At 47.6% G+C, this 14,241-nt stretch overlaps 1 pseudogene; it reads left to right on the forward strand.

Annotated features, from left to right (window-relative positions):
- The first annotated feature begins 1,699 nt into the window (after nt 1-1,699).
- Nucleotides 1,700-2,643, forward strand: LOC120392650 (annotated as a pseudogene).
- Nucleotides 2,644-14,241: the final 11,598 nt, after the last annotated feature.

Genomic DNA, 14,241 nt, shown 5'->3' on the forward strand with positions numbered 1-14,241 from the left:
TTTCCACAGGCGGGGACATTGTGGCAGATATCTCTCTCCTGAGGGCTAGCAAGAAAGCAAGGGTGCATCTACTAAATGCTTGCAGTTTCCGCCCCGGTCCCTATGCTGCTCGCCTGTATTCTGCTTTGGTCTTTGCCCAAGTAATTGCAGAATGGCGGGAGAAAGTTTCTTTCAATACGGGAAGGAACAAAGAAGCTCTGCCAAGGAACCTCCAACAGAGGATTGCAGAGAACCTGCAGGAAAATTTCCTAGAGGTTTCTCTGGAGGATTCCAGTGAAATCTCGGTGTGCATCAACACCCCGTTCTGCCATACTGCCTAGTTGCACAGGGAAATGCCCAGCACACACAAACACAGCCAACCTTGTACATTTCTCTTCCCTCAACCCACCTCTGCACTTCACAGAGCAAAACCACTTACCAGGGGCCTTATCTCTTGCTTGTGGCTCACCTGATTGTGACTGCCGAGACTGGCTGGCTACCTCCAGAGTGGAGAACAGCTCCTGACTGGATGCAGCACTGGGCAACCCCGGCATGGGCACCACATCTTCTAATGTCTCCACCTCTTCATCATGACTTCCTCCTCTGGGTTAGGTCCAGTTTCCGTTGGCTCCAGCCCCACCAAAGTAGCCACGTCCAACGCCTTATAAAAATTGCAGGTCTAGGGCGCAGCACCGGAGCGACTCTTTGCCTCCCTTGCCTTCTGGTACACATGCCTCAGCTCCTTCATTTTCCTCTGCACTGCAGCATGTCCCAATCATAGCCCTTTTCCCGCAAGCTGCAAAAAATCTGCCCATAGGTATTGAAATTCCTACAGCTGGAGCACAGCTGGGACTCCTCAGCCTCCTCTCCCCAAATACTGAGCAGTTCCACAGTGGTCCAAGCAGGAGACCATTTGCTGCATGGAGCTGCCATGGCCACAGGGGAAGATGTGATGTGAACACTCCACGCCGAGCAAACAGGAAGGAGAATTTCAAAATTCCTGGGCCTTTAAACAGGGAGGAGCAGAAAGTATTTACCTGGATGCAGGGCAGCAGAGATGAAACTTCTGACCAGAGTGGTTAGGATGGGCATTGTGGGATGCCTTCCAGAGGTCAATTACACTGATGAAATCAATCACAGTGATGAAATCAAGCATGGTGTCTACACTGGCACTTTGGTGACAAAACTTTTGTGTAAAAAGCCTTACAAGTCTCGTCAAGGTGCCTTTATTACGTCACTGAACCCGAAGAGTTCTGTCGTCAAAAGTGGCTTTGTAGTGTTTACACCTCCACTATTTCTTCACCAAATGCTGTGGTACTGTAGACAAGACATAAGGAACAAAGAGGGATAACCAATATTCTCTCATGTTTCCTGCTGGCTCCTATTAAGGATTCCCACACTCTGATGTGTAGGAATTATTGATGAAGGAAGCACCATAAAATATGAAATTACATTAGGAGGGTCAGTTGTTCATAATTCATTTATCTGAATAATGAAAATGTCATTATTCAGTGAGTGAAGAGCGACCAATCAGCTTAATCCATTAGAACAGCCTCCACTTGTGCATGTAGTGTCTCATATTAACATTGTCTCTCCATCCAGGTGTTTGTCCTGCGACCATCACCCTAGATCCTGGGCACATACAGGAAGTCAGGGGAACATACGGTACATACAGGAGACACTGTTGTTCATCAGGACTGGACACCTTCTCTCCTACTCCATGTCAGACTCCAACTCAACTGACTTCATCAACCCCTCCACCTTCATCCTGCTGGGCATTCCTGGCCTGGAGGCAGCCCATGTCTGGATCTCCATCCCCTTCTGCACCATGTATGCCATAGCCCTCTTGGGGAACTTCACCATCCTGTTCATTGTAAAGACAGAGCCGAGCCTCCATGTGCCCATGTACTATTTCCTCTGCATGCTGGCCATCACCGACCTGGTCCTGTCTACATCCATCCTACCCAAAATGCTGAGCATCTTCTGGTTCTATTCCAGGGAGATCAATTTCACTGCCTGCCTCACCCAGATGTACTTCATTCTCAGCTTCTCTGCAATGCAGTCTGGGATCCTTGTGGCCATGGCTTTTGATCGCTACGTGGCCATCTGCGATCCCCTGAGACACTCCACCATCCTGACAAACCCCATGGTGGCCAATATTGGCCTGGCCGTGGTGCTGCGGCATCATACTCATACTGCCCTATCCCTTCCTGGCAAGGAGGTTGCCATATTGCAGAACCAACATCATTCCCCACACGTACTGTGAGCACATAGCTGTGGTGAAGCTGGCCTGCGCTGACATCCGCATCAGTAGTTACTACAGCCTCTCTATGGCATTCTTGTTTATCGGTATGGATGTGTCTTTTATCGCTGTATCCTATACCCAGATCCTCATGTCAATCTTCAGACTCCCAACAAAGGGCCCGGCTCAAGACTTTTGGGACCTGCGGCTCCCACCTCTGTGTCATCTTAGCCTTTTACATCCCACATCTCTTCTCCGCCCTTGCACAGCGGTTTGGGCACAATGTGGCCCTGCATTTCCACGTTCTCATGGCCAACATGTACCTCCTGGTGCCCCCCATGCTAAACCCCATCATGTATGGGGTGAGGACCCAACAGATCCGTGTAAGGCTGCTCCAGCCCTTTACTCATCAAAGAACCTAAAGTTTTCTCCTGATGCTCTGGCTCTCAGACTGAGCTCCATGCAGAGCTGGCTGGTGACATGGTGCTGGGCCGTCTTCCCTGAATCACTGACTAGCCAGTCAAAGAGACATTAAATCCTTGCCTGACCTTACTGTGCTGTGTCAGTGGGACAAACTGGGGAATCTGCCTATGTACAACTGACAGGGTTGCCACCTTTTTAATTGCTGGTAACTGGAAACCTGAGGCCCCACCCCTCTGCCCTGCCTCTTCCCCCAGGTTCCACCCCTCACTCACTCCTCTCCAACCCACCCCCATCACTCTCTGGATCATCCCTGTGACACTCTGGACCCCAAAGCACCTCCTATTTACCATGGTGATGTAATTATGGTATGTTTTGTACAAAGTATGCCCTGTGAGGTATCATTCTAAAAGTCTTAATCTGCAAAACATTGATATTCCCTTGGGTTGTATGCGCTGTCATTGTACGTGCAGCTATGAAATCCTATGTCTGAGTTACTAAAGTGTGATGTGAGGCTGGAAACACCTAAAACCAGCCTTTCAGGTATGTCAGAGGAGTAGCCAGACACTGTTAATTGCTGTCATCAACACTCATCCAGGGATGAATCCATTAGCACAGGAACTCTGCATAAGGAAGCCTCCTTGGAGGGAGCATGGAGACAATGGAGAATGTTTGGCCAATGAGGGCACCCCCTACACACGTTACATGCACAGACTTTCCAGCTAGGTAGAAGAAACTATAAAAAATGGGGAGTAGCGTCATCTCTTGTCTTCACTCCACCACAACTGAACACCTACAGGAAGCTCTGGAAGACAAAGGACTTTCAATGGGGGAGGAACCCAAACTGCAAAACAGATGCAGCCTGTGCCTCAAGAATCTGTAAGCCTCCTTGTATCATCAGTCAGGGTAAGATATTGTTGATTCAAATCCTATTTAGTGTGTATAAATCTTAAATTGAAAGTTTGTTTGATTTCCTAGGTAACCTGCTTTGATCTGTTTGTTATCACTTACAATCACGTAACATCTGTCGTTCCGTAGTTAATAAACCTGATTTATGTTTTATCTTAATCCGTGTGTTTTTGAGTGAAGTGTTTGGGAATCTTAGCTCCGTTAACAAAGAGTGGTGAATATCTTCCCTCCATCGAGGTGGGAGCGGACTATTTAATGAGTTTATGCTGTACAGATCGCTGCAGTGCAAGACAGTCTACTTCTGGGTTTATACTCCAGTAGGGGTGCAAGGCTGGGAATTTGGGAAGTTGGCTGGTGCCTACAATGATGGTCCATGAATGACTTCGGTAAAACACTCAGGTGACTCAGTTGGGTGGGTGGCACCACCTGCTGTCATGTTGGATGATAACAGGGCCTGAAGGGGCTGGCTGTGTGTCACCAGGAGAGCAGGGGGAGATTCCAACCCAGCTGAATAGTTAGGCGACACAGCGGTTCCAACAGCTTCCAGGCTTCACCTCAGGGGTACATCCCATCACAATCTCCACCCCTCACCTAACCCTTGTAGCTGGGCTCCCTCTATGACGAAACTGGGATGGGAGCTGCTGCAGCCTGACAAGGAACCTGCCTGAGGGTAGGAGGCGGCCCCGATTAACGATCCAACACCTCCTTCCGCACTGCAGTTACCAGACATCATTATACATAGATACATTAATAGAATTCTTAAGTCAATTCCATGGTAGAGACAGTGAGCTTTAGAGCTGCAAAGAGTTCTTTCAGAATTAATCCTTCTGTTGCAGTCCAATGTCCAATATCAGCAGAGGTGAGAGTAAGCCTGCAGCAAGAAGGAGCGTTCTGCTGGGACCTCAGAGGGAAAGGGGAAAGTCCCAGGAACTGCTGAAGGAATGAGAGAGTCTCCTTGATTCCCCTGCAGGAGGGGGAAGCTGCATGCTTCCAGGGGTGGGGGTGGCTGAGACCAGCTCCTGCCCTGCAGCTGAAGGCAGCGCTGCCTCAGGAAGAAAAATGTCCATGTTGCTGCCAAACAAGGGACAAACCCAATGCTAGGGAGCAAAGGGAGATGTGTTCCAGAGGGGAGCCCAAAGACGGGAGCCCAGAGCCTGCCACTGAGACAATGGTCCAGGCTGTTAGCTGTGAGCACTTCACAGATGAATAGGGGATAGATCCCACTCATAGAAACCACTGAGGAGATGGATGTGGGTTTCTTTAGCAAGGCAGCAGGAGGCAACACTATCCCACTGCGTAGGAAAGATAGGAAGTCTGGCAAGAGATCACCCTCGCTTAACCAGGAGACCTTCTATGATCTAAAACTCAAAAAAAAAAAAAAGGGTCCTACAGAAAGTAGAAACTCAATCAAATTACAAAGGATGAATATAAACAAATATCCCAAGTTTGTAGGGACAAAATTTAAAAAAGCCAAGGCTCTAAATGAGATTAAACTAGCTAGGGACATAAAAGGAAACAAGAAAACATTCTACAAATCCATTAGAAGCAAGAGGAAGACCAAGGACAGAGTAGACCCGTTACTCAATGAGGGGGGAAAGACAATAACGGAAAATGTGGAAATGGCAGAGGTGCTTAATGATGACTTTGTTTCGGTTTTCAACAGGAAGGTTGGTGGCGAGTGAACATCTAACATAGTGAATGCCAGTGAAAATCAAATAGGATCAGAGTCTAAAATAGGGAAAGAACAAGTACTTAGACAAGTTAGATGTCTTCAAATCACCAGGGTCTGATGAAATGCATCCTAGAATACTCAAGGAGCTGACTGAGGAGATATCTGAGCCATTAGCAATTATCTTTGAAAAGTCATGGAAGACAGGAGAGATTCCAGAGACTGAAAAAGGGCAAATCTAGTGCCCAGCTATAAAAAGGGAAATAAGGACAACCTGGGGAATTACAGAACAGTCAGCTTAACTTCTGTACCCAGAAAGATAAGGGAGCAAATAATTAAGCAATTTGCAAACATCTAGAAGATAAGATGATTTGTAACACACAGCATTAATTTGTCAAGAACAAATCATGTCAAACCAACCTGATAGCTTTCTTTGACAGGGTAACAAGCCTCGTGGATAGGGGGGAAGCAGTAGATGTGGTATATCTTGACTTTAGTAAGGTTTTTTATACTGTCTCGCACGACCTTCTCATAAACAAACAAGGGAAGTACAACTAGATGGAACTACCATAATGTGGGTAAAAAACTGGGTGGAAAACCATTCCCAGAGAGTAGTTATCAGTGGTTCACAGTCATGCCGGAAGGGCATAACGGGTGGGGTCCCACAGGGATTGGTTCTGCATCCGGTTCTGTTCAGTAGCTTCATCAATGATTTAGATAATGGCATAGACAGGACACTTATAAAGTTTGCAATACCAAGCTGGGAGAGGTAAAGAGCTTTGGAGGATAGGATTAAAATTCAAAAGATTCTGGACAAGTGGAGAAATGATCTGAAGGAAATAGGATGAAATTCAATAAGGATAAATGCAAAGTGCTCCACTTAGGAAGGGACAATCAGTTGCACACATACAAAATGGGAAATGACTGCCTAGGAAGGAGAACTGCGGAAAGCGATCTGGGGATCATAGTGGACCACAAGCTAAATATGAGTCAAAAGTGTAACGCTGTTGGAAAAAAGCAAACATTATTCTGGGATGTATTAACAGGAGTGTTGTAAGCAAGACACAAGAAATAATTCATCCGCTCTGCTCCGCACTGATTAGACCTCAACTGGAGTATTGTGCCCAGTTCTGGGCAATACATTTCAGGAAAGATGTGAACAAATTGGAGTAAGTCCAAAGAAGTGCAACAAAAATTATTGAAGGTCTAGAAACATGACCTATGAGGGGAGATTGAAAAAACTGGGTTTGTTTAGTCTGGAGAAGAGAAGACTGAGAGGGGACATGATAACAGTTTTCAAGTACATAACAGGTCGTTACAAGGTGGAGGGAGAAAATTTGTTCTTCTTAACCTCTCAGGACAGGACAAGAAGCAATGGGCTTAACCTGCAGCAAGGGAGATTTAGGTTGGACATTACGAAAAACTTCCTGTTAGGGTTGTTTAGCACTGGAATAAATTGCCTAGGAAGGTTGTGGAATCTCCATCATTGGGGATTTTTAAGAGCAGGTTGGACAAACACCTGTCAGGGATGGTCTAGATAATACTTCAGTCCCCTGCACTCAAGGCAGGACTGACTAGATGACCTCTTGAGGTCCCTTCCAGTCCTATGATTCTATAACACCACCTCAGGAAGGGAGGGGGGTGGAGAGCCTGCCACTGAGACAACTGTCCAGGCTGTTAGCTGTGTCTGAGCCCTTCCCGGCTGACCAGGGGAAAGATCTCACTCTAGAGAGCATAGGAGTATGTGTCCTAGAGGAGGACCCAGAGGAGGAAACTGGGGGATGAATAGTGGGGGTACAGGAATGTATCCTCACTGATCACATGGGGGAGGATGCCCAGGGCAGAATGGATGATTCAGCATGTGTGCTTCCAGGCACCCAATCTGTGGCTCAGGCTTTGAGAGGGAACTGTATAACTGACCTGCCGGAGGGGAGCAGTCACACAACTCAGCATGGAAGTATGTCCTCTGGAATGATGGCCGAAGCATTGTTGTACCATGGTACTGTGCTATATAATTGGTTATGTTTTGGCTATATACTGTGTATGTTTTATAGTAAGAATTAAGGTATTAGAATAAATGAATAGGATAGTGGATACTAGTATTAACCATTTTCTTTTTATTCATGCCTCGCAAGCAACAGACAGGGTCTTGTCTGTGTCTCTGTTAATTAGATTAGAGGAATTTTGAAGGCCTAGGCCCCAATGTAGGAAAAGATAGTCGCAAGATTTAGTAAAGCCTAATTTACGATGCCTTTCTTGTTCAACATAAAACACTGCTATTTGTGTCCTTTTGAAAGTAAAGAACTGTTTGTGAGAATGAGGAGTGCATGCACCAGGAAAAGGTAAGGTGTGAAGGCCATTGTTAAAGCCAGATGGCCAAGGAAGAAGGAGTGAAGAGACTCAAGAGACTTAGAGACACCAGAGAACCATCAACGCGCATCCATGATTGAGGAAACAATCCTGAGGCTAGGGCTGGCACCCTTAAAACACAAGATAATTGATTAAATCAAAACCAGACAGGATGACCCTCCCGGAGGTGTTTTGGGCCATCAAAAGATAACACCCACTGAGGCGTAAACTGACACAGCAAAATCCGTAGACTTCAACGGAAAAAAAGGACTATAAGAACAGGGTGCTTTGCCATGGGGCTTTGGGTTCGTCTTGCCAACAACTCCAGGAGCATCGGATTGCGACTGACAGAGCCCGGCTCCCCTCTGCGACCAATCTGGCTGGCCACTAGATTGAGCCGGTCTCTGGACTGGTAACTATAACATCAACTGGTGGGGGTGGGGGTGGGGGTGTCATATGCTAATTGCTGTATTCGCAATAAATGCAGCGTGCTGCCTTTTCCCCTATAAAAAGGAGCTCACCTTCTGCGTGCGGTGAATGTGAGACGGCTTCCCAGAGACGAGGATCGTACAGAACCTTTTCCCTGCACTACGTTATTATTGGGTCAGAGCAATAAACCTGACTGACCCTGGTTATTTGGTATCCTGAGTATATTTCATAATGAACCCAAGTGGAGTCAAGCAGTTAAATACAGAGTTTGTCAACATTAGTCTCATGTTAGCTTTAGCTGCGCCAGGAATGCCATGAAAATGATGTAAAAGCAGCAAAGAATCCTGTGGCACTTTATAGACTAACAGACGTTTTGCAGCATGAGCTTTTGTGGGTGAATACCCACTTGCATCCGACAAAGTGGGTATTCACCCACGAAAGCTCATGCTGCAAAACGTCTGTTAGTCTATAAGGTGCCACAGGATTCTTTGCTGCTTTTACAGATCCAGACTAATACGGCTCCCCCTCTGATACATGAAAATGATGATGATGCCTGATGGGACGAACCACTTCCAGCCACTTCTCCCACTCCCACCTCCAGCATATCCCATTCCTGCAGCCCAGGCTTGTTGTCATGCCCCTGGCCCACCGCCCCATTACGATGCCCCTTTTGGGTTTCATTGCAACAAATCCAGCTACAAAAGAAATCAGGCACAAAACATTGCAAAGGGCTGGAGGAGCCTCATCAGTGTGGGATGATTATCTGAGCCCAAGATGTTTTTTTGTGTGTTCACTCCCCCTGCTCTTAGAACCTGGCTACACCACTGGTGGGTTTCATTATTTTAACCCCCTCCTGGCCAGCTGGTCTCTTTTGTTCTCCTCTAAGGCTTTCCCCTGCTCCCTACCGGAGTCAGCTAAAAGCTGGTTTTCTAAGGATGCAGTTCCCGCCATGTCCCAGATGTTCCTACCTGAATAGGATTGTTAAGTCCTAAGCAGCTTCTTCTTGTATCTGCCTGGTGCACGTGTGCTGCAGGACCTGTCAGCAATGATCCACATGAACACTGGCCCTCATGACACAGCAGATTTTCACAAGACAACTTCACACCGACAACCAGAATTCATACACTGTACAGTTACAGCCCAGGCATAAGCCCTTTTATACTGGTATAAGTGCATCTACACTAGGGCTTTGGCTCAGCTATGTCCGCAAAAAAAACAAACCCATCCCTAATTGACATAGTTGTGTTGGAAAAATTTGGGCCTTAATCAGAGATATTTGAGTCTTCCTGCTCCAGTCACCTCTAGTCCAGATAGGTCCATCAATGGCTATTAGCCAGGATGGACAGGGATGGTGTCCCTGGTCTCTGTTTGCCAGAAGCTGGGAATGGGCGACAGGGGTGGATCACTTGATGATTCCCTGTTCCGTTCATTCCCTCTGGGGCACCTGGCATTGGCCACTGTCAGAAGACAGGACACTGGGCTAGATGGACCATTGGTCTGACCCAGTATGGTCGTTCTTATGTTCAGTGCCACAGAGGTATAGATGTTAGAGACAGAAAGGCTGTTAGCTTCCATCCATTCCATGCCCCATGGAGAATTGCTCTGCGTATTTTCCCGGGCATGTCCAGTCTGATTTTAACTGTCCCCAGGAAAAGGGCTTATACGCTTTCCCCAGGAGACTCTTCCACAGTCTGAGACATGGATGCACTTTTCTCCTATTGAGCATAAATCTCACCTCTCCCTGCATTGCCCTCCCATGCCTCGCAATTTATCTTTATTATTTCCATTGCAATAGTGCCTAGAGGCCCAATCAGTGACCAGGGCCCCGTTGTGCTGGCCAGTGAGGAGGGGAAGTGCTCAAACCAGCTTGCTTTTGACAGGATGCAACAGGTGGTTGAAATAGCGGGCGGGCAGGGGAGGACGAGGCGACCGTGAAAGGAGCACGCATTGTTTGGAAGTTCTGCCATCACAGCTTGCCACCCACCTAGCGTTGCTCGACGGGCAGGGCATCATGATGGAGGCTAGCTGGAGGGGATCTGCAGGAGGACAAAGTGATGGCCTTATGGATTTATCTGGAGCGCTTGTTCTTCGCAGGCAGGCTGGCTAACCTAGTGAGGAGGGCTTTAAACTAGGTTCACCAGAGGAAGAAGACCAAAGCCCTGAGGTAAGTGAGGAAACGGGATACCAGGAGGAAGCACGAGCAGGAGAGTGCAAGAGGGGAGGACTCCTGTCTCAGGCTGAGAAAGCGGGACAATCAGCGAGTTATCTTAAGTGCCTGTACACAAATGCAAGAAGCCTGGGAAACAAGCAGGGAGAACTGGAAGTCCTGGCACAGTCAAGGAACTTTGATGTGATTGGAATAACAGAGACTTGGCGGGATAACTCACATGACCGGAGCACTGTCATGGATGGATATAAACTGTTCAGGAAGGACAGGCAGGGCAGAAAAGGTGGGGGAGTTGCATTGTATGTAAGAGAGCAGTATGACTCCTCAGAACTCCGGTATGAAACTGCAGAAAAACCTGAGAGTCTCTGGATTAAGTTTAGAAGTGTGAGCAACAAGGGTGGTGTCATCGTGGGAGTCTGCTATAGACCACCAGACCAATGGGATGAGGTGGATAAGGCTTTCTTTCGGCAACTAGCAGAAGTTACTAGATCACAGGCCCTGGTTCTCATGGGAGACTCCAATCACCTTGATATCTGCTGGGAGAGCAATACAGTGGTGCACAGACAATCCAGGAAGTTTTTGTAAAGTGTAGGGGACAATTTCCTGGTGCAAGTGCTGGAGGAACCAACTAGGGGCAGAGCTCTTCATGACCTGCTGCTCACAAACAAGGAAGAATTAGTAGGGGAAGCAAAAGTGGATGGGAACTAGGAGGCATTGACCATGAGATGGTTGAGTTCAGGATCCTGACACAAGGAAGAAAGGAGAGCAGCAGAATACGGACCCTGGACTTCAGAAAAGCAGACTTTGACTCCTTCAGGGAACTGATGGGCAGGATCCCCTGGGAGATTAACATGAGGGGGAAAGGAGTCCAGGAGAGCTGGCTGTATTTTAAAGAATCCTTATTGAGGTTGCTGGGAAAAAAAATCCCGATGTGTAGAAAGAATAGTAAATATGGCAGGCGACCAGATTGGCTTAACAGTGAAATCCTTGCTGATCTTAAACGCAAAAAAGAAGCTTACAAGAAGTGGAAGATTGGACAAATAACCAGGAAGGAGTATAAAAATATTGCTCAGGCATGCAGGAGTGAAATCAGGAAGGCCAAATCACACTTGGAGTTGCAGCTAGCAAGAGATGTTAAGAGTAACAAGAAGGGTTTCTACAAGTATGTTAGCAACAAGAAGAAAGTCAAGGAAAGTTTGGGCCCTTTACTGAATGGGGGAGGCAACCTAGTGACAGAGGATATGGAAAAAGCTAATGTACTCAATTATTTTTTTGCCTCTGTCTTCACAAACAAGGTCAGTTCCCAGATTGCTGCACTGGGCAGCACAGTACGGGGAGGAGGTGACCAGCCCTCTGTGGAGAAAGAAGTGGTTCGGGACTATTTAGAAAAACTGGATGAGCACAAGTCCATGGGGCCGGATGCGCTGCATCTGAGGGTGCTAAAGAAGCTGGCGGATGTGATTGCAGAGCCATTGGCCATTATCTTTGAAAACTCATGGCAATCGAGGGAGGTCCCAGATGACTGGAAAAAGGCTAATGTAGTGCCCATCTTTAAAAAAGGGAAGAAGGAAGATCCGGGGATCTACAGGCCAGTCAGCCTCACCTCAGTCCCTGGAAAAATCATGGAGCAGGTCCTCAAGGAATCAATTCTGAAGCACTTAGAGGAGATGAAAGTGATCAGGAACAGTCAGCATGGATTCACCAAGAGCAGGTCATGCCTGACTAACCTAATTGCCTTCTATGAGACGATAACTGGGTCTGTGGATGAGGGGAAAGCAGTGGATGGTTATTCCTTGACTTTAGCAAAGCTTTCGATACAGTCTCCCGCAGTGTTCTTGCCAACATTTTAAAGAAGTATGGGCTGGATGAACGGACTATAAGGTGGATAGAAAGCTGGCTAGATTGTCAGGCTCCATGTCTAGTTGGCAGCCGGTTTCAAGTGGAGTGCCCCAAGGGTTGGTTTTGTTCAATATCTTCATTAATGATCTGGAGGATGGCGTGGACTGCACCCTCAGCAAGTTTGCAGATGACACTAAACTGGGAGGAGTGGTAGATACGCTGGAGGGTAGGGATAGGATACAGAGGGACCTAGACAAATTAGAGGATTGCGCCAAAAGAAACCTAATGATGTTCACCCAGGACAAGTGCAGAGTCCTGCACTTAGGACGGAAGAATCCCATTCACTGTTACAGACTAGGGACCGAATGGCTAGGAAACAGTTCTGTAGAAAAGGACCTAGGGGTTACAGTGGACGAGAAGCTGGATATGAGTCAGCAGTGTGCCCTTGTTGCCAAGAAGGCTAATGGCATTTTGGGCTGTATAAGTAGGGGCATTGCCAGCAGATTGAGGGACTTGATCATTCCCCTCTATTTGACATTGGTGAGGCCTCATCTGGAGTACTGTGTCCAGTTTTGGGCTCCACACTACAAGAAGGATGTAGAAAAATTGGAACGAGTCCAGCAGAGGGCAACAAAAATGCTTAGAGGGCTGGAGCACATGACTTATGAGGACAGGCTGAGGGAACTGGGATTGTTTAATGTGCAGAAGAGAAGAATGAGGGGGGATTTGATAGCTGCTTTCAACTACCTGAAAAGGGGTTCCAAAGAGGATGGAGCTAGACTGTTCTCAGTGGTATCAGACGACAGAACAAGGAGTAATTATCTGAAGTTGCAGTGGGGGAGGTTTTGGTTGGCTATTAGGAAAAACTTTTTCACTAGGAGGATGGTGAAGCACTGGAATGGATTATCTAGGGAGGTGGTGGAATCTCCTTCCTTAGAGGTTTTTAAGATCAGGCTTGACCAAAGCCCTGGCTGGGATGATTTGGTTGGGGATTGATTCTGCTTTGAGCAGGGGGTTGGACTAGATGACCTCCTGAGGTCCCTACCAACCTGATATTCTATGATCAGCTGTCACTTTCCTATGATCTGTGGAGAGACCCTGATTGAAAGACTCAGCCAGCAAGACTGTGAGAAGAAGTGGTGAGAGAGACTTAACTGTGAATTCACTTAAAAGATCAAAAGCAACTAAGAAATTATTTCGTTGCAACCAATTCTGACTTTTATGCCTCATTACCTGCAATCACTCAAAATCTCTCTTCCTGTCGTTAATACGTTTATTTTATTGTTTTATCTAGACCAGTGTGTTTGGATTAAAGTGTTTGGGGAACTCCCTTGGCGATAACAGGATTTGTGCACATCATTCCCCATTAATAAAATGATGGATTTATGATGAGCTGGGATTATCCAGGCAGGTGCTGGGCAGTAGAAGACGCACATTTCTGGGGGAACGTCTGGGATTGGGAGTTTGCTGGTGTAATTCATGAGAGGCTGGGCCGAGCACTCACACAGTGTATCTTGCATGCTGGAGGCTGGCTGTGAGCAGACCAGGAGTGGTGGCTCTCCCAGCGGAGCAGTGTAAAAGGCACCCTAGGTTGGAGAATTGCAATGGGGAGAGGCCATCCAGCCGCAGAATCAGCAGCCACATTTGCAACAGGGAAATAGATAATTAAGATGACAGGGAGTTACATAGAACGTTTGCCCCAGAGAAGAGGCCTGTGTCTGTATCCGAGCGCTGGCTGGCATGGGCTCAAAGAAGGGACGGAAGGTGGAATGAGCTGAGCTGAAGGTCGATGTGCTGGAAACAGCCACAACCCGGATCCTTTGCTGCATTGCCAGTGGCGTTAGCTCTCTCTGCCCAGCTGGACAGGCTGGCTGCATACGTGACAGTGTCAGGGGCCCCACGGCAAAGCCCTTGAGTGCACAGGTACTGCCTGGGGGCCATGACCTAGGGTCCCTGCTGGACTTTCTAGCCCAAGAACGATGCACAGGAGACGTTGCAGAGATTTTATTTTGGTCTCTTTATTCCAGGCCCCGCTCCCCCGCTGAGCTCTTGCAGAAGTGACTGAGCATGTTAGAACGATACACGCTGCATTGGGGTGCAGGCTACAGACTGCCAATCCCTCCCGGAGCTGGGATAGAACCCAGGAGTCCTGGCTCCCAGCCCCTCCCCCACTCCAATCCACTAGACCCCAGTCTCTGCCCAGAACTGGGAACAGAACCCAAAAGTCCCAGCTCTCAG

Source organism: Mauremys reevesii, unplaced genomic scaffold, assembly GCF_016161935.1.
Source record: "Mauremys reevesii isolate NIE-2019 unplaced genomic scaffold, ASM1616193v1 Contig108, whole genome shotgun sequence".
Taxonomy (NCBI): domain Eukaryota; kingdom Metazoa; phylum Chordata; order Testudines; family Geoemydidae; genus Mauremys; species Mauremys reevesii.